Source organism: Parasteatoda tepidariorum, chromosome 3 (genome assembly GCF_982258835.1).
Source record: "Parasteatoda tepidariorum strain Cologne lab strain chromosome 3, Ptep-v5.0, whole genome shotgun sequence".
Lineage (NCBI taxonomy): Eukaryota > Metazoa > Arthropoda > Arachnida > Araneae > Theridiidae > Parasteatoda > Parasteatoda tepidariorum.
Genome location: NC_141757.1, coordinates 4,691,093 through 4,717,338, shown reverse-complemented (window position 1 = coordinate 4,717,338; position 26,246 = coordinate 4,691,093). Strand labels below are relative to the sequence as shown.

The 26,246-nt window shown below is 35.0% G+C and overlaps 1 long non-coding RNA gene across 1 annotated transcript in view; it reads left to right on the top strand.

Annotated features, from left to right (window-relative positions):
* The first annotated feature begins 313 nt into the window (after positions 1-313).
* LOC147812717 (uncharacterized) overlaps positions 314-26,246 on the top strand; it is a 312,970-nt gene continuing 287,037 nt past the window's right edge. Inside the window, exon 1 of the long non-coding RNA XR_015432366.1 lies at positions 314-3,227. This is a non-coding gene — a long non-coding RNA (uncharacterized LOC147812717). The remainder of the gene's footprint in view (positions 3,228-26,246) is intronic.

The following is a 26,246-nucleotide window of genomic DNA, read 5'->3' as shown; positions in this document are numbered from 1 at the left end:
TGTGCGAATCTTATATTTTTTTCCTTCGTACTTTTTTGTATATTTTTCTTCAATGCTTTTTATTTTTTTTCCATTTTATTTTTTTTCTTTCCTTTTCCATTGTGTTTACTAAATTCTGCATTTTCTATTGTGCTTCCTCCATTTTTTCTCAGTGTTTTGTTTTATTTTTATTTTGTTTTTAAATTTTTAGTGTCTTTTTTTATTTTTTCATTGTGCTTTTTAATTTTTTCTAGAAGGATTTTTTTCTTTGAATTTCATTTTCCAATTTTTTATATTGAATTTTTAATATTGATGTTCTTTTTCCAATTTTTGATATTTTCCAGAGTGTGATTCTTATATTTTTTCCTTTGTATTTTTTTCTAAATTTTCCTTCAATGCTATCTAATTTTTTTCCATTGTTATTTTCTTTTTCGGTTTTTTCCATTGTGTTTACTAAATTCTGCTACTTCTATTTCCATTTTTCCGTTGAGCTTTCTCTATTTTTTTCATTGTGTTTCTATTCTGTTTTTTTCTTCCTCAATGTTTTTTCTCCATTTTTTTTCCAGGGAATTCCAGTGTATTTTTTCTATTTTCCATTGTGTTTTTCCGATTTTTCAATTTTTTTTCAGTGTGTTCTATACATTTCTATTTTTTCCATCATCAGTCATTTTCCATTTTCAGTGTGTTTCCATCAGTTCTGTCAGTGTAATTTCCATTGGTATTTTCTCGTTGCGTTTTTTATTGTATTTTTTTGTGTGTGTTCTCTATTGGTTTTTTTCGGTGTGTTTTCAGTAGATTTTTTATCAGTGTGTTTTGCATTGATTTTTTTTAATGTGTTTAACTTTTATTTCCATTTTTTGCATTGTGTTTTTCTTACTATTCGGTGTGTTTTCAATTCATATTTTTAGGTATTTTCCATTGGTTTTCTTTCGGTATTTTTTTTCCAGTGTGTTCAGCTTTTTTGGGTCTTTTTCATCATCCATTTTTTTTTTTGCAATACTTAGTTTTGCAGTTTCTTTTCATTTTTGTTTAAATTTTAACTTTCTATTTTTCAGTTTGTTCAGTGTGTTTTTTTTTTCTTCAGTGTGTTCTTTACATTTCTATTTTTTCCATCATCAGTCAGTTTCCATTTTCATTGTGTTTCCATCAGTTCTGTCAGTGCAATTTCCATTGGTATTTTCTCGTTGCGTTTTTTATTGTTTTTTTTTTGTGTGTTCTCTATTGGTTTTTTTCGGTGTGTTTTCAGTTGATTTTTTATCAGGGTGTTTTCCATTGATTTTTTTTAATGTGTTTAAACTTTTATTTCCATTTTTTGCATTATGTTTTTCTTACTATTCGTTGTGTTTTCAATTCATATTTTTAGGTATTTTCCATTGGTTTTCTTTCGGTATTTTTTTTTTCCAGTCTGTTCAGCTTTTTTGGGTATTTTTCATCATCCATTTTTTTCGCAATACTTAGTTTTACAGTTTCTTCTCATTTTTGTTTAAATTTTAACTTTCTATTTTTCAGTGTGTTCAGTGTGTTTTTTTTTCAGTGTGTTCTTTACATTTCTATTTTTTCCTACATCAGTCATTTTCCATTTTCAGTGTGTTTCCATCAGTTCTGTCAGTGTAATTTCCATTGGTATTTTCTCGTTGCGTTTTTTATTGTTTTTTTTTTGTGTGTGTTCTCTATTGGTTTTTTTCTGTGTGTTTTCAGTTGATTTTTTATCAGTGTGTTTTCCATTGATTTTTTTTAATGTGTTTAAACTTTTATTTCCATTTTTTGCATCGTGTTTTTCTTACTATTCGCTGTGTTTTCAATTCATATTTTTAGGTATTTTCCATTGGTTTTCTTTCGGTATTTTTTTTTCCAGTGTGTTCAGCTTTTTTGGGTGTTTTTCATCATCCATTTTTTTCGCAATACTTAGTTTTACAGTTTCTTCTCATTTTTGTTTAAATTTTAACTTTCTATTTTTCAGTGTGTTTTTTTTCTTCAGTGTGTTCTTTACATATCTATTTTTTCCATGATCAGTCATTTTCTATTTTCGGTGTGTTTCCATCAGTTCTGTCAGTGTAATTTCCATTGGTATTTTCTCGTTGCGTTTTTTATTGTTTTTTTTGTGTGTGTTCTCTATTGGTTTTTTTCTGTGTGTTTTCAGTTGATTTTTTATCAGTGTGTTTTCCATTGATTTTTTTTTATTGTGTTAAACTTTTATTTCCATTTTTTGCATTGTGTTTTTCTTACTATTCGGTGTGTTTTCAAATCATTTTTTTAGGTATTTTCCATTGGTTATCGATTTTTTTTAGTTTTTCAGTTTTTTTTAATACTTTTTCATTTAGCTTTTCATTCAATGTGTCTACCAAATTTTTCCAAATTAATTTTCATTTTGTTTTCTAGTGTTTATCTAATATGTTTCACGGCACTTTCTTCAATTTCTTTCAAATTTTTTCCCTCCAATGTGATCATAACGGTTTTCAGTCCTAGCTTTAATAGATTCAAATATTCACATCACATTTTCTTTTCAATTCATTTTCATGTTTCCTGTGAACAGAAAAAAAACGGTTTATTTTTAATTCTTATTTAATTTATTTCAGCTTTTAAGGATTTTCTCGTTTTCAGAAGTGAACTTCGTGCTATCAACAGGGGTCTGGAATTATTTATGCACAATAACCTTTGTTTTGAAGACCTTTAGATACTCATTGATAGCCTCAGCTTCCTGCAACATCTCAACAACAGAACCCATATTGGCGGCAAAAAGAGTATTTCCATCCTAAACTAATTAAAACTCATGTCCCTTCAGCATAATATTCACCTGCAGTGGATTCCTTCTCACGTTGGTCTCTATAGCAACGACTTAGCGGATAGCCTGGATAGAGAGGGTTGCAGCCTACCATACCCTACCTCTTATGATCTCACCTATGTTGAACTTTACTCCCTAAAGAAATTCCAGCTTCTCAGGGACTGGCTGATTCCTCCCACCCACCATTGGTATAAAGGAAATAATCCTGGAGTTTCTTCGACTCTTTCTTCCCTTTGAAAGGAGAGTCTGCACCACCCTCTCCCGCCTAGGTACTGGTCATCTGAAGGGTTTACTATTTTCCCAAGGAACTAAAACCTACTCCCTCTGCCATCAATGCTTCCGCCGATCATAGCCTGGACTGTCTTGGTCTTCTCTGGGAAGATATCTACTCTACTCCTCTTCTGGTCTTTGAATCATTTTCTTTGAGCAGATTAAGAGGAACTGTTGCTTTTGAAGGACAAACACTGTAAGTAAAACGTTCCATCTTTATTTTTCTTTCTTAACTGTTGCAATTCTGAAATTTTACACACCAGTCATGTAACCGTTTTAATAATAACTTATTAGAGTTTCCGGCTCTCGTAAGATCTCCAAAGACACTGCCAAACGCACTTTCACAAGATTTTTTAAGCATTTAAATTTGGAATACAATAATTTATTAATGAAAGCCAACTGTAGGATATATGCGAGCCGTGTGCGGAATTCATATCGCCCAGCCATTGACAGGATTCGGGCCCTGTTCGTCTCATTGTTGGGAGAAAACTCTGTCCCCTGCGCCATCACAGCTCTGATGTAGGTTTTTGTCTAGATTATAGGTTTTGTGTTATCAATATCCTCCAAGATTTTTTAAGCATTTTAATTTGTAATACAGTAATTTATTAATGAAACCAGCTCTAGGGTCGATGCGAGCCGGCTGCGGAATTCGTGTCGCCCAGCCATTAACAGGATTCGGGCCCTGTTCACCTCATTGGTGGGAGAAATCTCTGTCCCCTGCGCCAGCTCAGCTCTGATGTATGTTCTTGTCTGGTTTATAGGTTTTGTGTTATTAATATCCTTCTCAAAATTTTTTAAGCATTTAAATTTGTAATACAATAAATTATTAATGAAACCAGCTCTAAGGTCGATGCGAGCCGGGTGCGGAATTCATATCACCCTGCCATTGACAGGATTCGGGCCCTGTTCACCTCATTGGTGGGAGAAAACTCTGTCCCCTGCGCCATCACAGCTCTGATATAAGTTCTTGTCTAGTTTATAGGTTTTTTGCTATTAATATCCTCCTGAAGATTATTAAGCATTTTAATTTGTAATACTATAATTTATTGATGAAACCAGCTCTAAGGTCGATGCGAGCCGGGTGCGGAATTCATATCGCCCTGCCATTGACAGTATTCGGGCATTGTTCACCTCATTGGTGGGAGAAACCTCTCACCCCAGCGCCATCACAGCTCTAATATAGGTTCTTGTCTAGTTTATAGGTTTTGTGTTATTAATATCCTCAAGTTTTTTTAAGCATTTAAATTTGGAATACAATAATTTATTAATGAAACCAGCTCTAAGGTCGATGCGAGCCGGGTGCGGAATTCATATCACCCTGTCATTGCCAGGATTCGGGCCCTGTTCACCTCATTGGTGGGAGAAATCTCTGTCCCCTGCGCCATCACAGCTCTGATATAAGTTCTTGTCTAGTTTATAGGTTTTTTGCTATTAATATCCTCCTGAAGATTATTAAGCATTTTAATTTGTAATACTATAACTTATTAATGAAACCAGCTCTAAGGTCGATGCGAGCCGGGTGCGGAATTCATATCGCCCTGCCATTGACAGTATTCGGGCCCTCTTCACCTCATTGGAGGGAGAAAACTCTGTCCCCTGCGCCATCACAGCTCTGATATAGGTTCTTGTCTAGTTTATAGGTTTTTTGCTATTAATATCCTCTTGAAGATTTTTTAAGCATTTTAATTTGTAATACAATATTTTATTAATGAAACCAGCTCTAAGGTCGATGCGAGCCGGGTGCGGAATTCATATCGCCCAGCCATTGACAGGATTCGGGCCCTGTTCATCTCATTGGTGGGAGAAAACTCGGTCCCCTGCACCATCACAGCTCTGATAAATGTTCTTGTCTAGTTTATAGATTTTGTGTTATTAATATCCTCAAGATTTTTTAAGCATTTAAATTTGGAATACAATAATTTATTAATAAAAGCCAACTCTAGGATATATGCGAGCCGTGTGCGGAATTCATATCACCCAGCCATTGACAGGATTCGGGCCCTGTTCATCTCATTGTTGGGAGAAAACTCTGTCCCCTGCGCCATCACAGCTCTGATATAGGTTCTTGTCTAGTTTATAGGTTTTGTGTTATTAATATCCTCTTCAAGATTTTTTAAGCATTTTAATTTGTAATACTATACTTTATTAATGAAACCAGCTCTAGGGTCGATGCGAACCGGGTGCGAAATTCGTGTAGCCCAGCCATTGACAGGATTCGGGCCCTGTTCACCTCATTGGTGGGAAGAATCTCAGTCCCCTGCGCCATCACAGCTCTGATATAGGTTCTTGTCTAGTTTATAGGTTTTGTGTTATCAATATCCTCCAAGATTTTTTAATCATTTTAATTTGTAATACAGTAATTTATTAATGAAACCAGCTCTAAGGTCGATGCGAGCCGGGTGCGGAATTCATATCGCCCTGCCATTGACAGTATTCGGGCCCTCTTCACCTCATTGGTGGGAGAAAACTCTGTCCCCTGCGCTATCACAGCTCAGATATAGGTTCTTGTCTAGTTTATAGGTTTTTTGCTATTAATATCCTCTTGAAGATTTTTTAAGCATTTTAATTTGTAATACAATATTTTATTAATGAAACCAGCTCTAAGGTCGATGCGAGCCGGGTGCGGAATTCATATCGCCCAGCCATTGACAGGATTCGGGCCCTGTTCATCTCATTGGTGGGAGAAAACTCGGTCCCCTGCGCCATCACAGCTCTTATATAGGTTCTTGTCTAGTTTATGGATTTTGTGTTATTAATATCCTCAAGATTTTTTAAGCATTTAAATTTGAAATACAATAATTTATTAATGAAAGCCAACTCTAGGATATATGCGAGCCGTGTGCGGAATTCATATCGCCCAGCCATTGACAGGATTCGGGCCCTGTTCACCTCATTAGTGGGAGAAAACTCTGTCCCCTGCGCCATCACAGCTCTTATATAGGTTTTTGTCTAGTTTATAGGTTTTTTGCTATTAATATCCTCCTGAAGATTTTTTAAGCATTTTAATTTGTAATACAGTAATTTATTAATGAAACCAGCTCTAGGGTCGATGCGAGCCGGGTGCGAAATTCGTATCGCCTAGCCTTTGACGGGATTCGGGCCCTGTTCACCTAATTGGTGGGAGAAAACTCTGTCCCCTGCGCCATCACAGCTCTGATATAGGTTCTTGTCTAGTTTATAGGTTTCGTGTTATTAATATCCTCTTCAAGATTTTTTAAGCATTTTAATTTGTTATACTATAATTTATTAATAAAACCAGCTCTAGGGTCGATGCGAGCCGGGTGCGGAATTCGTATCGCCCAGCTATAGACAGGATTCGGGCCCTGTTCACCTCATTGGTGGGAGAAAACCATATATGGCAACGTTACTTTTAAAAAGTAACGAGTAAAAGTACAAGTATTTTTAAAAAAGGTAACTAGTAAAAAGTAAAAAGTTCTTATTTTAAAAAGTAACGAGTAAAAAGTATAAGTAAAAGTACAAGTACTAAACAAAAAAAGTAACGATTTAAAAGTACATTTCTAGGAAATCGAAAATTCAAAGTAACCTAAAATTTTATTGAATAATATTCTTATGTTCTTTAATGTTTTTTCAAAATTGTTGTTATTTATTAAATCATTTTTAATTTTGAAAGTTATTGATATTAATTTATTTTTAAATTCGGAAGAATATTATAATATAATTTTATAATATAATCGTATAATATAATTTTAAAATCAAATACAATTTTAATATAAAATTTTTTATGGATTTGCACGAAAAAGAAATTTTATCTATTAATTTTAATTTTTAGTTTATTGCTTTTATTTATTTAAATTACCATTGATTTAAAATTGTTTTACTCTTTAGAAACGCGTTTTAAAAGCACAAGCATAAACAAAGCAAACACGGGGTTTCAGATAGCTTTGTGATCCTTGAGCTAGTAAAAAATAATTGAATGTGCAGTATAAGTTGAAACAGAAGGTATTTAAACACGAAGCTAGCTGTGAATGCATATATATTGCACGTTAATTTTATAAATTAAAAAACATAAGCATTTTTTTTTAATTTAATTTTTTTTAAAGCTTACCGAGTTTTATAAAAAAGTAACGGTTTTATTCGATATTTCCGTTACAAATACTTGTACTTTTTCCCTAAAAAAGTAACGAAAGTACAAGTAAAAGTACTAAATTTAAAAAGTAACGAAGTACAAGTAAAAGTACGTACTTTTTACTTGTACCGGCGGTACAAGTAACGAAAGTAAAAGTACTGCCATATATGGAGAAAACTCTGTCCCCTGAGCCATCACAGCTCTGATATAGGTTCTTGTCTAGTTTATAGATTTTGTGTTATTAATATCCTCAAGATTTTTTAAGCATTTAAATTAGTAATACAATAATTAATGAAACCAGCTCTAAGGTCGATGCGAGCCGGGTGCGGAATTCATATCGCCCTGCCATTGACAGGATTCGGGCCCTGTTCACCTCATTGGTGGGAGAAAACTCTGTCCCCTGTGCCATCAAAGCTCTGATATAGGTTTTTGAGATTATAGGTTTTGTGTTATAAATATCCTCCTCAAAATTTTAAAGCATTTTAATTTGTAAGACAATAATTTATTATTGAAACCAGCTCTAGGGTCGATGCGAGCCGGGTGCGGAATTCGTGTCGCCCAGCCATTGACAGGATTCGGGCCCTGTTCTCCTCATTGGTGGGAGAAAACTCTGTTCCCTGCGCCATCACAGCTCTGATATAGGTTCTTGTCTAGTTTATAGGTTTCGTGTTATTAATATCCTCCTGAAGATTTTTTAAGCATTTTAATTTGTAATACAGTAATTTATTAATGAAACCAGCTCTAGGGTCGATGCGAGCCGGGTGCGAAATTCGTATCGCCTAGCCTTTGACGGGATTCGGGCCCTGTTCACCTAATTGGTGGGAGAAAACTCTGTCCCCTGCGCCATCACAGCTCTGATATAGGTTCTTGTCTAGTTTATAGGTTTCGTGTTATTAATATCCTCTTCAAGATTTTTTAAGCATTTTAATTTGTTATACTATAATTTATTAATGAAACCAGCTCTAGGGTCGATGCGAGCCGGGTGCGGAATTCGTATCGCCCAGCTATAGACAGGATTCGGGCCCTGTTCACCTCATTGGTGGGAGAAAACCATATATGGCAACGTTACTTTTAAAAAGTAACGAGTAAAAGTACAAGTATTTTTAAAAAAGGTAAGGAGTAAAAAGTAAAAAGTTCTTATTTTAAAAAGTAACGAGTAAAAAGTATAAGTTAAAGTACAAGTACTAAACAAAAAAAGTAACGATTTAAAAGTACATTTCTAGGAAATCGAAAATTCAAAGTAACCTAAAATTTTATTGAATAATATTCTTATGTTCTTTAATGTTTTTTCAAAATTGTTGTTATTTATTAAATCATTTTTAATTTTGAAAGTTATTGATATTAATTTATTTTTAAATTCGGAAGAATATTATAATATAATTTTATAATATAATCGTATAATATAATTTTAAAATCAAATATAATTTTAATATAAAATTTTTTATGGATTTGCACGAAAAAGAAATTTTATCTATTAATTTTAATTTTTAGTTTATTGCTTTTATTTATTTAAATTACCATTGATTTACTCTTTAGAAACGCGTTTTAAAAGCACAAGCATAAACAAAGCAAACACGGGGTTTCAGATAGCTTTGTGATCCTTGAGCTAGTAAAAAATAATTGAATGTGCAGTATAAGTTGAAACAGAAGGTATTTAAACACGAAGCTAGCTGTGAATGCATATATATTGCACGTTAATTTTATAAATTAAAAAACATAAGCATTTTTTTTTAATTTAATTTTTTTTAAAGCTTACCGAAAGTACAAGTAAAAAGTACAAAAGTACAAGTTTGAAAGTACAAGTAAAAGTACTAAATTTAAAAAGTAACGAAGTACAAGTAAAAGTACGTACTTTTTACTTGTACCGGCGGTACAAGTAACGAAAGTAAAAGTACTGCCATATATGGAGAAAACTCTGTCCCCTGCGCCATCACAGCTCTGATATAGGTTCTTGTCTAGTTTATAGATTTTGTGTTATTAATATCCTCAAGATTTTTTAAGCATTTAAATTAGTAATACAATAATTTATTAATGAAACCAGCTCTAAGGTCGATGCGAGCCGGGTGCGAAATTCGTATCGCCTAGCCTTTGACGGGATTCGGGCCCTGTTCACCTAATTGGTGGGAGAAAACTCTGTCCCCTGCGCCATCACAGCTCTGATATAGGTTCTTGTCTAGTTTATAGGTTTCGTGTTATTAATATCCTCTTCAAGATTTTTTAAGCATTTTAATTTGTTATACTATAATTTATTAATAAAACCAGCTCTAGGGTCGATGCGAGCCGGGTGCGGAATTCGTATCGCCCAGCTATAGACAGGATTCGGGCCCTGTTCACCTCATTGGTGGGAGAAAACCATATATGGCAACGTTACTTTTAAAAAGTAACGAGTAAAAGTACAAGTATTTTTAAAAAAGGTAACTAGTAAAAAGTAAAAAGTTCTTATTTTAAAAAGTAACGAGTAAAAAGTATAAGTAAAAGTACAAGTACTAAACAAAAAAAGTAACGATTTAAAAGTACATTTCTAGGAAATCGAAAATTCAAAGTAACCTAAAATTTTATTGAATAATATTCTTATGTTCTTTAATGTTTTTTCAAAATTGTTGTTATTTATTAAATCATTTTTAATTTTGAAAGTTATTGATATTAATTTATTTTTAAATTCGGAAGAATATTATAATATAATTTTATAATATAATCGTATAATATAATTTTAAAATCAAATACAATTTTAATATAAAATTTTTTATGGATTTGCACGAAAAAGAAATTTTATCTATTAATTTTAATTTTTAGTTTATTGCTTTTATTTATTTAAATTACCATTGATTTAAAATTGTTTTACTCTTTAGAAACGCGTTTTAAAAGCACAAGCATAAACAAAGCAAACACGGGGTTTCAGATAGCTTTGTGATCCTTGAGCTAGTAAAAAATAATTGAATGTGCAGTATAAGTTGAAACAGAAGGTATTTAAACACGAAGCTAGCTGTGAATGCATATATATTGCACGTTAATTTTATAAATTAAAAAACATAAGCATTTTTTTTTAATTTAATTTTTTTTAAAGCTTACCGAGTTTTATAAAAAAGTAACGGTTTTATTCGATATTTCCGTTACAAATACTTGTACTTTTTCCCTAAAAAAGTAACGAAAGTACAAGTAAAAGTACTAAATTTAAAAAGTAACGAAGTACAAGTAAAAGTACGTACTTTTTACTTGTACCGGCGGTACAAGTAACGAAAGTAAAAGTACTGCCATATATGGAGAAAACTCTGTCCCCTGAGCCATCACAGCTCTGATATAGGTTCTTGTCTAGTTTATAGATTTTGTGTTATTAATATCCTCAAGATTTTTTAAGCATTTAAATTAGTAATACAATAATTAATGAAACCAGCTCTAAGGTCGATGCGAGCCGGGTGCGGAATTCATATCGCCCTGCCATTGACAGGATTCGGGCCCTGTTCACCTCATTGGTGGGAGAAAACTCTGTCCCCTGTGCCATCAAAGCTCTGATATAGGTTTTTGAGATTATAGGTTTTGTGTTATAAATATCCTCCTCAAAATTTTAAAGCATTTTAATTTGTAAGACAATAATTTATTATTGAAACCAGCTCTAGGGTCGATGCGAGCCGGGTGCGGAATTCGTGTCGCCCAGCCATTGACAGGATTCGGGCCCTGTTCTCCTCATTGGTGGGAGAAAACTCTGTTCCCTGCGCCATCACAGCTCTGATATAGGTTCTTGTCTAGTTTATAGGTTTCGTGTTATTAATATCCTCCTGAAGATTTTTTAAGCATTTTAATTTGTAATACAGTAATTTATTAATGAAACCAGCTCTAGGGTCGATGCGAGCCGGGTGCGAAATTCGTATCGCCTAGCCTTTGACGGGATTCGGGCCCTGTTCACCTAATTGGTGGGAGAAAACTCTGTCCCCTGCGCCATCACAGCTCTGATATAGGTTCTTGTCTAGTTTATAGGTTTCGTGTTATTAATATCCTCTTCAAGATTTTTTAAGCATTTTAATTTGTTATACTATAATTTATTAATGAAACCAGCTCTAGGGTCGATGCGAGCCGGGTGCGGAATTCGTATCGCCCAGCTATAGACAGGATTCGGGCCCTGTTCACCTCATTGGTGGGAGAAAACCATATATGGCAACGTTACTTTTAAAAAGTAACGAGTAAAAGTACAAGTATTTTTAAAAAAGGTAAGGAGTAAAAAGTAAAAAGTTCTTATTTTAAAAAGTAACGAGTAAAAAGTATAAGTTAAAGTACAAGTACTAAACAAAAAAAGTAACGATTTAAAAGTACATTTCTAGGAAATCGAAAATTCAAAGTAACCTAAAATTTTATTGAATAATATTCTTATGTTCTTTAATGTTTTTTCAAAATTGTTGTTATTTATTAAATCATTTTTAATTTTGAAAGTTATTGATATTAATTTATTTTTAAATTCGGAAGAATATTATAATATAATTTTATAATATAATCGTATAATATAATTTTAAAATCAAATATAATTTTAATATAAAATTTTTTATGGATTTGCACGAAAAAGAAATTTTATCTATTAATTTTAATTTTTAGTTTATTGCTTTTATTTATTTAAATTACCATTGATTTACTCTTTAGAAACGCGTTTTAAAAGCACAAGCATAAACAAAGCAAACACGGGGTTTCAGATAGCTTTGTGATCCTTGAGCTAGTAAAAAATAATTGAATGTGCAGTATAAGTTGAAACAGAAGGTATTTAAACACGAAGCTAGCTGTGAATGCATATATATTGCACGTTAATTTTATAAATTAAAAAACATAAGCATTTTTTTTTAATTTAATTTTTTTTAAAGCTTACCGAAAGTACAAGTAAAAAGTACAAAAGTACAAGTTTGAAAGTACAAGTAAAAGTACTAAATTTAAAAAGTAACGAAGTACAAGTAAAAGTACGTACTTTTTACTTGTACCGGCGGTACAAGTAACGAAAGTAAAAGTACTGCCATATATGGAGAAAACTCTGTCCCCTGCGCCATCACAGCTCTGATATAGGTTCTTGTCTAGTTTATAGATTTTGTGTTATTAATATCCTCAAGATTTTTTAAGCATTTAAATTAGTAATACAATAATTTATTAATGAAACCAGCTCTAAGGTCGATGCGAGCCGGGTGCGGAATTCATATCGCCCTGCCATTGACAGGATTCGGGCCCTGTTCACCTCATTGGTGGGAGAAAACTCTGTCCCCTGTGCCATCACAGCTCTGATATAGGTTTTTGTCTAGATTATAGGTTTTGTGTTATAAATATCCTCCTCAAAATTTTAAAGCATTTTAATTTGTAAGACAATAATTTATTAATGAAACCAGCTCTAGGGTCGATGCGAGCCGGGTGCGGAATTCGTGTCGCCCAGCCATTGACAGGATTCGGGCCCTGTTCTCCTCATTGGTGGGACTCTTGCCCCTGCTCCATCACAGCTCTGATATAGGTTTTTGTCTAGTTTATAGGTTTTTTGCTATTAATATCCTCCTGAAGATTTTTTTAAGCATTTTAATTTGTAATACAGTAATTTATTAATGAAACCAGCTCTAGGGTCGATGCGAGCCGGGTGCGAAATTCGTATCGCCTAGCCTTTGACGGGATTCGGGCCCTGTTCACCTAATTGGTGGGAGAAAACTCTGTTCCCTGCGCCATCACAGCTCTGATATAGGTTCTTGTCTAGTTTATAGGTTTCGTGTTATTAATATCCTCTTCAAGATTTTTTAAGCATTTTAATTTGTTATACTATAATTTATTAATGAAACCAGCTCTAGGGTCGATGCGAGCCGGGTGCGAAATTCGTATCGCCCAGCTATTGACAGGATTCGGGCCCTGTTCACCTCATTGGTGGGAGAAAACTCTTGCCCCTGCGCCATCACAGCTCTGATATAGGTTTTTGTCTAGTTTATAGGTATTTTGCTATTAATATCTTCCTGAAGATTTTTTAAGCATTTTAATTTGTAATACAGTAATTTATTAATGAAACCAGCTCTAGGGTCGATGCGAGCCGGGTGCGAAATTCGTATCGCCTAGCCTTTGACGGGATTCGGGCCCTGTTCACCTAATTGGTGGGAGAAAACTCTGTCCCCTGCGCCATCACAGCTCTGATATAGGTTCTTGTCTAGTTTATAGGTTTCGTGTTATTAATATCCTCTTCAAGATTTTTTAAGCATTTTAATTTGTTATACTATAATTTATTAATGAAACCAGCTCTAGGGTCGATGCGAGCCGGGTGCGGAATTCGTATCGCCCAGCTATAGACAGGATTCGGGCCCTGTTCACCTCATTGGTGGGAGAAAACCATATATGGCAACGTTACTTTTAAAAAGTAACGAGTAAAAGTACAAGTATTTTTAAAAAAGGTAAGGAGTAAAAAGTAAAAAGTTCTTATTTTAAAAAGTAACGAGTAAAAAGTATAAGTTAAAGTACAAGTACTAAACAAAAAAAGTAACGATTTGAAAGTACATTTCTAGGAAATCGAAAATTCAAAGTAACCTAAAATTTTATTGAATAATATTCTTATGTTCTTTAATGTTTTTTCAAAATTGTTGTTATTTATTAAATCATTTTTAATTTTGAAAGTTATTGATATTAATTTATTTTTAAATTCGGAAGAATATTATAATATAATTTTATAATATAATCGTATAATATAATTTTAAAATCAAATATAATTTTAATATAAAATTTTTTATGGATTTGCACGAAAAAGAAATTTTATCTATTAATTTTAATTTTTAGTTTATTGCTTTTATTTATTTAAATTACCATTGATTTACTCTTTAGAAACGCGTTTTAAAAGCACAAGCATAAACAAAGCAAACACGGGGTTTCAGATAGCTTTGTGATCCTTGAGCTAGTAAAAAATAATTGAATGTGCAGTATAAGTTGAAACAGAAGGTATTTAAACACGAAGCTAGCTGTGAATGCATATATATTGCACGTTAATTTTATAAATTAAAAAACATAAGAATTTTTTTTTAATTTAATTTTTTTTAAAGCTTACCGAGTTTTATAAAAAAGTAACGGTTTTATTCGATATTTCCGTTACAAATACTTGTACTTTTTCCCTAAAAAAGTAACGAAAGTACAAGTAAAAGTACTAAATTTAAAAAGTAACGAAGTACAAGTAAAAGTACGTACTTTTTACTTGTACCGGCGGTACAAGTAACGAAAGTAAAAGTACTGCCATATATGGAGAAAACTCTGTCCCCTGCGCCATCACAGCTCTGATATAGGTTCTTGTCTAGTTTATAGATTTTGTGTTATTAATATCCTCAAGATTTTTTAAGCATTTAAATTAGTAATACAATAATTTATTAATGAAACCAGCTCTAAGGTCGATGCGAGCCGGGTGCGGAATTCATATCGCCCTGCCATTGACAGGATTCGGGCCCTGTTCACCTCATTGGTGGGAGAAAACTCTGTCCCCTGTGCCATCACAGCTCTGATATAGGTTTTTGTCTAGATTATAGGTTTTGTGTTATAAATATCCTCCTCAAAATTTTAAAGCATTTTAATTTGTAAGACAATAATTTATTAATGAAACCAGCTCTAGGGTCGATGCGAGCCGGGTGCGGAATTCGTGTCGCCCAGCCATTGACAGGATTCGGGCCCTGTTCTCCTCATTGGTGGGACTCTTGCCCCTGCTCCATCACAGCTCTGATATAGGTTTTTGTCTAGTTTATAGGTTTTTTGCTATTAATATCCTCCTGAAGATTTTTTAAGCATTTTAATTTGTAATACAGTAATTTATTAATGAAACCAGCTCTAGGGTCGATGCGAGCCGGGTGCGAAATTCGTATCGCCTAGCCTTTGACGGGATTCGGGCCCTGTTCACCTAATTGGTGGGAGAAAACTCTGTCCCCTGCGCCATCACAGCTCTGATATAGGTTCTTGTCTAGTTTATAGGTTTCGTGTTATTAATATCCTCTTCAAGATTTTTTAAGCATTTTAATTTGTTATACTATAATTTATTAATGAAACCAGCTCTAGGGTCGATGCGAGCCGGGTGCGGAATTCGTATCGCCCAGCTATAGACAGGATTCGGGCCCTGTTCACCTCATTGGTGGGAGAAAACCATATATGGCAACGTTACTTTTAAAAAGTAACGAGTAAAAGTACAAGTATTTTTAAAATTAAAATGCTTTTTAATTTTAAAAACTAATATAGTATAAAGTAAAAGTACGTACTTTTTACTTGTACCGGCGGTACAAGTAACGAAAGTAAATGTACTGCCATATATGGAGAAAACTCTGTCCCCTGCGCCATCACAGCTCTGATATAGGTTCTTGTCTAGTTTATAGATTTTGTGTTATTAATATCCTCAAGATTTTTTAAGCATTTAAATTAGTAATACAATAATTTATTAATGAAACCAGCTCTAAGGTCGATGCGAGCCGGGTGCGGAATTCATATCGCCCTGCCATTGTCAGGATTCGGGCCCTGTTCACCTCATTGGTGGGAGAAAACTCTGTCCCCTGTGCCATCACAGCTCTGATATAGGTTTTTGTCTAGATTATAGGTTTTGTGTTATAAATATCCTCCTCAAAATTTTAAAGCATTTTAATTTGTAAGACAATAATTTATTAATGAAACCAGTTCTAGGGTCGATACGAGCCGGGTGCGGAATTCGTGTCGCCCAGCCATTGACAGGATTCGGGCCCTGTTCTCCTCATTGGTGGGACTCTTGCCCCTGCTCCATCACAGCTCTGATATAGGTTTTTGTCTAGTTTATAGGTTTTTTGCTATTAATATCCTCCTGAAGATTTTTTAAGCATTTTAATTTGTAATACAGTAATTTATTAATGAAACCAGCTCTAGGGTCGATGCGAGCCGGGTGCGAAATTCGTATCGCCTAGCCTTTGACGGGATTCGGGCCCTGTTCACCTAATTGGTGGGAGAAAACTCTGTCCCCTGCGCCATCACAGCTCTGATATAGGTTCTTGTCTAGTTTATAGGTTTCGTGTTATTAATATCCTCTTCAAGATTTTTTAAGCATTTTAATTTGTTATACTATAATTTATTAATGAAACCAGCTCTAGGGTCGATGCGAGCCGGGTGCGGAATTCGTATCGCCCAGCTATAGACAGGATTCGGGCCCTGTTCACCTCATTGGTGGGTGAAAACCATATATGGCAACGTTACTTTTAAAAAGTAACGAGTAAAAGTACAAGTATTTTTAAAATTAAAATGCTTTTTAATTTTAAAAACTAATATAGTATAAATTAAAAGTACGTACTTTTTACTTGTACCGGCGGTACAAGTAACGAAAGTAAAAGTACTGCCATATATGGAGAAAACTCTGTCCCCTGCGCCATCACAGCTCTGATATAGGTTCTTGTCTAGTTTATAGATTTTGTGTTATTAATATCCTCAAGATTTTTTAAGCATTTAAATTAGTAATACAATAATTTATTAATGAAACCAGCTCTAAGGTCGATGCGAGCCGGGTGCGGAATTCATATCGCCCTGCCATTGACAGGATTCGGGCCCTGTTCACCTCATTGGTGGGAGAAAACTCTGTCCCCTGTGCCATCACAGCTCTGATATAGGTTTTTGTCTAGATTATAGGTTTTGTGTTATAAATATCCTCCTCAAAATTTTAAAGCATTTTAATTTGTAAGACAATAATTTATTATTGAAACCAGCTCTAGGGTCGATGCGAGCCGGGTGCGGAATTCGTGTCGCCCAGCCATTGACAGGATTCGGGCCCTGTTCTCCTCATTGGTGGGAGAAAACTCTGTTCCCTGCGCCATCACAGCTCTGATATAGGTTCTTGTCTAGTTTATAGGTTTCGTGTTATTAATATCCTCTTCAAGATTTTTTAAGCATTTTAATTTGTTATACTATAATTTATTAATGAAACCAGCTCTAGGGTCGATGCGAGCCGGGTGCGAAATTCGTATCGCCCAGCTATTGACAGGATTCGGGCCCTGTTCACCTCATTGGTGGGAGAAAACTCTGTCCCCTGCGCCATCACAGCTCTGATATAGGTTCTTGTCTAGTTTATAGATTTTGTGTTATTAATATCCTCTTCAAGATTTTTTAAGCATTTTAATTTGTAATTCAATAATTTATTAATGAAGCCAGCTCTAGGGTCGATGCGAGCCGGGTGCAGAATTCGTATCGCCCAGCAATTGACAGGATTCGGGCCCGGTTCACCTCATTGGTGGGAGAAAACTCTTGCCCCTGCGCCATCACAGCTCTGATATAGGTTCTTGTCTAGTTTATAGGTTTTTTGCTATTAATGTCCTCCTGAAGATTTTTTAAGCATTTTAATTTGTAATACAATAATTTATTAATGAAACCAGCTCTAGGGTCCATGCGATCCGGGTGCGAAATTCATATCACCCTGCGATTGACAGGATTCGGGCCCTGTTCACCTCATTGGTGGGAGAAAACTCTGTCCTCTGCGCCATCACAGGTCTGATATAGGTTTTTGTCTAGATTATAGGTTTTGTTGTATCAATATCCTCCTCAAGATTTTTAAGCATTTTAATTTATAAGACAATTATTTATTAATGAAACCAGCTCTAGGGTCGATGCGAGCCGGGTGCGGAATTCGTGTCGCCCAGCCATTGACAGGATTCGGGCCCTGTTCTCCTCATTAGTGGGAGAAAACTCTGTTCCCTGCGCCATCACAGCTCTGATATAGGTTCTTGACTAGTTTATAGATTTTGTGTTATTAATATCCTCTTCAAGATTTTTTAAGCATTTTAATTTGTAATTCAATAATTTATTAATGAAGCCAGCTCTAGGGTCGATGCGAGCCGGGTGCAGAATTCGTATCGCCCAGCAATTGACAGGATTCGGACCCGGTTCACCTCATTGGTGGGAGAAAACTCTGTCCCCTGCGCCATCACAGCTTTGATATAGGTTCTTGTCTAGTTTATAGGTTTCGTGTTATTAATATCCTCTTCAAGATTTTTTAAGCATTTTAATTTGTTATACTATAATTTATTAATGAAACCAGCTCTAGGGTCGATGCGAGCCGGGTGCGAAATTCGTATCGCCCAGCTATTGACAGGATTCGGGCCCTGTTCACCTCATTGGTGGGAGAAAACTCTTGCCCCTGCGCCATCACAGCTCTGATATAGGTTTTTGTCTAGTTTATAGGTATTTTGCTATTAATATCCTCCTGAAGATTTTTTAAGCATTTTAATTTGTAATACAGTAATTTATTAATGAAACCAGCTCTAGGGTCGATGCGAGCCGGGTGCGAAATTCGTATCGCCTAGCCTTTGACGGGATTCGGGCCCTGTTCACCTAATTGGTGGGAGAAAACTCTGTCCCCTGCGCCATCACAGCTCTGATATAGGTTCTTGTCTAGTTTATAGGTTTCGTGTTATTAATATCCTCTTCAAGATTTTTTAAGCATTTTAATTTGTTATACTATAATTTATTAATGAAACCAGCTCTAGGGTCGATGCGAGCCGGGTGCGGAATTCGTATCGCCCAGCTATAGACAGGATTCGGGCCCTGTTCACCTCATTGGTGGGAGAAAACCATATATGGCAACGTTACTTTTAAAAAGTAACGAGTAAAAGTACAAGTATTTTTAAAATTAAAATGCTTTTTAATTTTAAAAACTAATATAGTATAAAGTAAAAGTACGTACTTTTTACTTGTACCGGCGGTACAAGTAACGAAAGTAAAAGTACTGCCATATATGGAGAAAACTCTGTCCCCTGCGCCAGCTCAGCTCTGATGTATGTTCTTGTCTGGTTTATAGGTTTTGTGTTATTAATATCCTTCTCGAAATTTTTTAAGCATTTAAATTTGTAATAAAATAATTTATTAATGAAACCAGCTCTAGGGTCAATGCAAGCCGGGTGCGAAATTCATATCGCCCTGCCATTGACAGGATTCGGACCTTGTTCACCTCATTGGTGGGAGAAACCTCTCACCCCAGCGCCATCACAGCTCTAATATAGGTTCTTGTCTAGTTTATACGTTTTGTGTTATTAATATCCCCAAGATTTTTTAAGCATTTAAATTTGGAATACAATAATTTATTAATGAAAGCCAACTCTAGGATATATGCGAGCCGTGTGCGGAATTCATATCGCCCTGCCATTGACAGGATTCGGGCCCTGTTCATCTCATTGTTGGGAGAAAACTCTGTCCCCTGCGCCATCACAGCTCTGATGTAGGTTTTTGTCTAGATTATAGGTTTTGTGTTATCAATATCCTCCAAGATTTTTTAAGCATATAAATTTGTAATACAATAAATTATTAATGAAACCAGCTCTAAGGTCGATGCGAGCCGGGTGCGGAATTCATATCACCCTGCCATTGACAGGATTCGGGCCCTGTTCACCTCATTGGTGGGAGAAAACTCTGTCCCCTGCGCCATCACAGCTCTGATATAAGTTCTTGTCTAGTTTATAGGTTTTTTGCTATTAATATCCTCCTGAAGATTATTAAGCATTTTAATTTGTAATACTATAATTTATTAATGAAACCAGCTGTAAGGTCGATGCGAGCCGGGTGCGGAATTCATATCGCCCTGCCATTGACAGTATTAGGGCCCTCTTCACCTCATTGGAGGGAGAAAACTCTGTCCCCTGCGCCATCACAGCTCTGATATAGGTTCTTGTCTAGTTTATAGGTTTTGTGTTATTAATATCCTCTTCAAGATTTTTTAAGCATTTTAATTTGTAATACTATACTTTATTAATGAAACCAGCTCTAGGGTCGATGCGAACCGGGTGCGAAATTCGTGTAGCCCAGCCATTGACAGGATTCGGGCCCTGTTCACCTCATTGGTGGGAAGAATCTCTGTCCCCTGCGCCATCACAGCTCTGATATAGGTTCTTGTCTAGTTTATAGGTTTTGTGTTATCAATATCCTCCAAGATTTTTTAAGCATTTTAATTTGTAATACAGTAATTTATTAATGAAACCAGCTCTAAGGTCGATGCGAGCCGGGTGCGGAATTCATATCGCCCTGCCATTGACAGTATTCGGGCCCTCTTCACCTCATTGGTGGGAGAAAACTCTGTCCCCTGCGCTATCACAGCTCTGATATAGGTTCTTGTCTAGTTTATAGGTTTTTTGCTATTAATATCCTCTTGAAGATTTTTTAAGCATTTTAATTTGTAATACAATATTTTATTAATGAAACCAGCTCTAAGGTCGATGCGAGCCGGGTGCGGAATTCATATCGCCCAGCCATTGACAGGATTCGGGCCCTGTTCATCTCATTGGTGGGAGAAAACTCGGTCCCCTGCGCCATCACAGCTCTTATATAGGTTCTTGTCTAGTTTATGGATTTTGTGTTATTAATATCCTCAAGATTTTTTAAGCATTTAAATTTGAAATACAATAATTTATTAATGAAACCTGCTCTAGGGTCCATGCGATCCGGGTGCGGAATTCATATCGCCTAGCCATTGACAGGATTCGGGCCCTGTTATCCTCATTGGTGGGAGAAAACTCTGTTCCCTGCGCCATCACGGCTCTAATATAGGTTCTTGTCTAGTTTATAGGTTTTGTGTATTAATATCCTCCAAGATTTTTTAAGCATTTTAATTTGTAATACAGTAATTTATTAATGAAACCAGCTCTAGGGTCGATGCGAGCCGGGTGCGAAATTCGTATCGCCTAGCCTTTGACGGGATTCGGGCCCTGTTCACCTAATTGGTGGGAGAAAACTCTGTCCCCTGCGCCATCACAACTCTGATATAGGTTCTTGTCTAGTTTATAAGTTTCGTGTTATTAATATCCTCTTCAAGATTTTTTAAGCATTTTAATTTGTTATACTATAATTTATTAATGAAACCAGCTCTAGGGTCGATGCGAGCCGGGTGCGGAATTCGTATCGCCCAGCTATTGACAGGATTCGGGCCCTGTTCACCTCATTGGTGGGAGAAAACCATATATGGCAACGTTACTTTTAAAAAGTAACGAGTAAAAGTACAAGTATTTTTAAAAAAGGTAACGAGTAAAAAGTTCTTATTTTAAAAAGTAACGAGTAAAAAGTATAAGTAAAAGTACAAGTACTAAACAAAAAAAGTAACGATTTAAAAGTACATTTCTAGGAAATCGAAAATTCAAAGTAACCTAAAATTTTATTGAATAATATTCTTATGTTCTTTAATGTTTTTTCAAAATTGTTGTTATTTATTAAATCATTTTTAATTTTGAAAGTTATTGATATTAATTTATTTTTAAATTCGGAAGAATATTATAATATAATTTTATAATATAATCGTATAATATAATTTTAAAATCAAATATAATTTTAATATAAAATTTTTTATGGATTTGCACGAAAAAGAAATTTTATCTATTAATTTTAATTTTTAGTTTATTGCTTTTATTTATTTAAATTACCATTGATTTAAAATTGTTTTACTCTTTAGAAACGCGTTTTAAAAGCACAAGCATAAACAAAGCAAACACGGGGTTTCAGATAGCTTTGTGATCCTTGAGCTAGTAAAAAATAATTGAATGTGCAGTATAAGTTGAAACAGAAGGTATTTAAACACGAAGCTAGCTGTGAATGCATATATATTGCACGTTAATTTTATAAATTAAAAAACATAAGAATTTTTTTTTAATTTAATTTTTTTTAAAGCTTACCGAGTTTTATAAAAAAGTAACGGTTTTATTCGATATTTCCGTTACAAATACTTGTACTTTTTCCCTAAAAAAGTAACGAAAGTACAAGTAAAAGTACTAAATTTAAAAAGTAACGAAGTACAAGTAAAAGTACGTACTTTTTACTTGTACCGGCGGTACAAGTAACGAAAGTAAAAGTACTGCCATATATGGAGAAAACTCTGTCCCCTGCGCCATCACAGCTCTGATATAGGTTCTTGTCTATTTTATAGATTTTGTGTTATTAATATCCTCTTCAAGATTTTTTAAGCATTTGAATTTGTAATTCAATAATTTATTAATGAAGCCAGCTCTAGGGTCGATGCGAGCCGGGTGCAGAATTCGTATCGCCCAGCAATTGACAGGATTCGGACCCGGTTCACCTCATTGGTGGGAGAAAACTCTGTCCCCTGCGCCATCACAGCTCTGATATAGGTTTTTGTCAGGTTTATAGGTTTTGTGTTCTTAATATCCTCTTCAAGATTTTTTAAGCATTTAAATTTGAAATACAATAATTTATTAGTGAAACCTGCTCTAGGGTCGATGCGAGCCGGATGCGGAATTCGTGTCGCCCAGCCATTAACAGGATTCGGGCCCTGTTCACCTCATTGGTGGGAGAAATCTCTGTCCCCTGCGCCAGCTCAGCTCTGATGTATGTTCTTGTCTGGTTTATAGGTTTTGTGTTATTAATATCCTTCTCGAAATTTTTTAAGCATTTAAATTTGTAATAAAATAATTTATTAATGAAACCAGCTCTAGGGTCAATGCAAGCCAGGTGCGAAATTCATATCGCCCTGCCATTGACAGGATTCGGACCTTGTTCACCTCATTGGTGGGAGAAAACTCTGTCCCCTGCGCCATCACAGCTCTGATGTAGGTTTTTGTCTAGATTATAGGTTTTGTGTTATCAATATCCTCCAAGATTTTTTAAGCATTTAAATTTGTAATACAATAAATTATTAATGAAACCAGCTCTAAGGTCGATGCGAGCCGGGTGCGGAATTCATATCACCCTGCCATTGACAGGATTCGGGCCCTGTTCACCTCATTGGTGGGAGAAAACTCTGTCCCCTGCGCCATCACAGCTCTGATATAAGTTCTTGTCTAGTTTATAGGTTTTTTGCTATTAATATCCTCCTGAAGATTATTAAGCATTTTAATTTGTAATACTATAATTTATTAATGAAACCAGCTGTAAGGTCGATGCGAGCCGGGTGCGGAATTCATATCGTCCTGCCATTGACAGTATTAGGGCCCTCTTCACCTCATTGGAGGGAGAAAACTCTGTCCCCTGCGCCATCACAGCTCTGATATAGGTTCTTGTCTAGTTTATAGGTTTTGTGTTATTAATATCCTCTTCAAGATTTTTTAAGCATTTTAATTTGTAATACTATACTTTAGTAATGAAACCAGCTCTAGGGTCGATGCGAACCGGGTGCGAAATTCGTGTAGCCCAGCCATTGACAGGATTCGGGCCCTGTTCACCTCATTGGTGGGAAGAATCTCTGTCCCCTGCGCCATCACAGCTCTGATATAGGTTCTTGTCTAGTTTATAGGTTTTGTGTTATCAATATCCTCCAAGATTTTTTAAGCATTTTAATTTGTAATAGTGTAATTTATTAATGAAACCAGCTCTAAGGTCGATGCGAGCCGGGTGCGGAATTCATATCGCCCTGCCATTGACAGTATTCGGGCCCTCTTCACCTCATTGGTGGGAGAAAACTCTGTCCCCTGCGCTATCACAGCTCTGATATAGGTTCTTGTCTAGTTTATAGGTTTTTTGCTATTAATATCCTCTTGAAGATTTTTTAAGCATTTTAATTTGTAATACAATATTTTATTAATGAAACCAGCTCTAAGGTCGATGCGAGCCGGGTGCGGAATTCATATCGCCCAGCCATTGACAGGATTCGGGCCCTGTTCATCTCATTGGTGGGAGAAAACTCGGTCCCCTGCGCCATCACAGCTCTTATATAGGTTCTTGTCTAGTTTATGGATTTTGTGTTATTAATATCCTCAAGATTTTTTAAGCATTTAAATTTGGAATACAATAATTTATTAATGAAAGCCAACTCTAGGATATATGCGAGCCGTGTGCGGAATTCATATCGCCCAGCCATTGACAGGATTCGGGCCCTGTTCACCTCATTAGTGGGAGAAAACTCTGTCCCCTGCGCCATCACTGCTCTAATATAGGTTTTTGTCAGGTTTATAGGTTTTGTGTTCTTAATATCCTCTTAAAGATTTTTTAAACATTTAAATTTGAAATACAATAATTTATTAATGAAACCTGCTCTAGGGTCCATGCGATCCGGGTGCGGAATTCATATCGCCTAGCCATTGACAGGATTCGGGCCCTGTTATCCTCATTGGTGGGAGAAAACTCTGTTCCCTGCGCCATCACGGCTCTAATATAGGTTCTTGTCTAGTTTATAGGTTTTGTGTATTAATATCCTCCAAGATTTTTTAAGCATTTTAATTTGTAATACAGTAATTTATTAATGAAACCAGCTCTAGGGTCGATGCGAGCCGGGTGCGAAATTCGTATCGCCTAGCCTTTGACGGGATTCGTTCCCTGTTCACCTAATTGGTGGGAGAAAACTCTGTCCCCTGCGCCATCACAACTCTGATATAGGTTCTTGTCTAGTTTATAAGTTTCGTGTTATTAATATCCTCTTCAAGATTTTTTAAGCATTTTAATTTGTTATACTATAATTTATTAATGAAACCAGCTCTAGGGTCGATGCGAGCCGGGTGCGGAATTCGTATCGCCCAGCTATTGACAGGATTCGGGCCCTGTTCACCTCATTGGTGGGAGAAAACCATATATGGCAACGTTACTTTTAAAAAGTAACGAGTAAAAGTACAAGTATTTTTAAAAAAGGTAACGAGTAAAAAGTTCTTATTTTAAAAAGTAACGAGTAAAAAGTATAAGTAAAAGTACAAGTACTAAACAAAAAAAGTAACGATTTAAAAGTTCATTTCTAGGAAATCGAAAATTCAAAGTAACCTAAAATTTTATTGAATAATATTCTTATGTTCTTTAATGTTTTTTCAAAATTGTTGTTATTTATTAAATCATTTTTAATTTTGAAAGTTATTGATATTAATTTATTTTTAAATTCGGAAGAATATTATAATATAATTTTATAATATAATCGTATAATATAATTTTAAAATCAAATATAATTTTAATATAAAATTTTTTATGGATTTGCACGAAAAAGAAATTTTATCTATTAATTTTAATTTTTAGTTTATTGCTTTTATTTATTTAAATTACCATTGATTTAAAATTGTTTTACTCTTTAGAAACGCGTTTTAAAAGCACAAGCATAAACAAAGCAAACACGGGGTTTCAGATAGCTTTGTGATCCTTGAGCTAGTAAAAAATAATTGAATGTGCAGTATAAGTTGAAACAGAAGGTATTTAAACACGAAGCTAGCTGTGAATGCATATATATTGCACGTTAATTTTATAAATTAAAAAACATAAGCATTTTTTTTTAATTTAATTTTTTTTAAAGCTTACCGAGTTTTATAAAAAAGTAACGGTTTTATTCGATATTTCCGTTACAAATACTTGTACTTTTTCCCTAAAAAAGTAACGAAAGTACAAGTAAAAGTACTAAATTTAAAAAGTAACGAAGTACAAGTAAAAGTACGTACTTTTTACTTGTACCGGCGGTACAAGTAACGAAAGTAAAAGTACTGCCATATATGGAGAAAACTCTGTCCCCTGCGCCATCACAGCTCTGATATAGGTTCTTGTCTATTTTATAGATTTTGTGTTATTAATATCCTCTTCAAGATTTTTTAAGCATTTTAATTTGTTATTCAATAATTTATTAATGAAGCCAGCTCTAGGGTCGATGCGAGCCGGGTGCAGAATTCGTATCGCCCAGCAATTGACAGGATTCGGGCCCGGTTCACCTCATTGGTGGGAGATAACTCTGTCCCCTGCGCCATCACAGCTCTGATATAGGTTCTTGTCAGGTTTATAGGTTTTGTGTTCTTAATATCCTCTTCAAGATTTTTTAAGCATTTAAATTTGAAATACAATAATTTATTAGTGAAACCTGCTCTAGGGTCGATGCGAGCCGGGTGCGGAATTCGTGTCGCCCAGCCATTGACAGGATTCGGGCCCTGTTCACCTCATTGGTGGGAGAAAACTCTTGCCCCTGCGCCATCACAGCTCTGGTATATGTTCTTGTCTAATTTATAGGTTTTTTGCTATTAATATGCTCCTGAAGATTTTTTAAGCATTTTAATTTGTAATACAATAATTTATTAATGAAACCAGCTCTAAGGTCGATGCGAGTCGGGTGCGAAATTCATATCGCCCTGCGATTGACAGAACTCGGGCCCTGTTCACCTCATTGGTGGGAGAAAACTCTGTCCCCTGCGCCATCACAGCTCTGATATAGGTTTTTGTCTAGATTATAGTATTTGTGTTATCAATATCCTCCTCAAAATTTTTAAGCATTTTAATTTGTAAGAC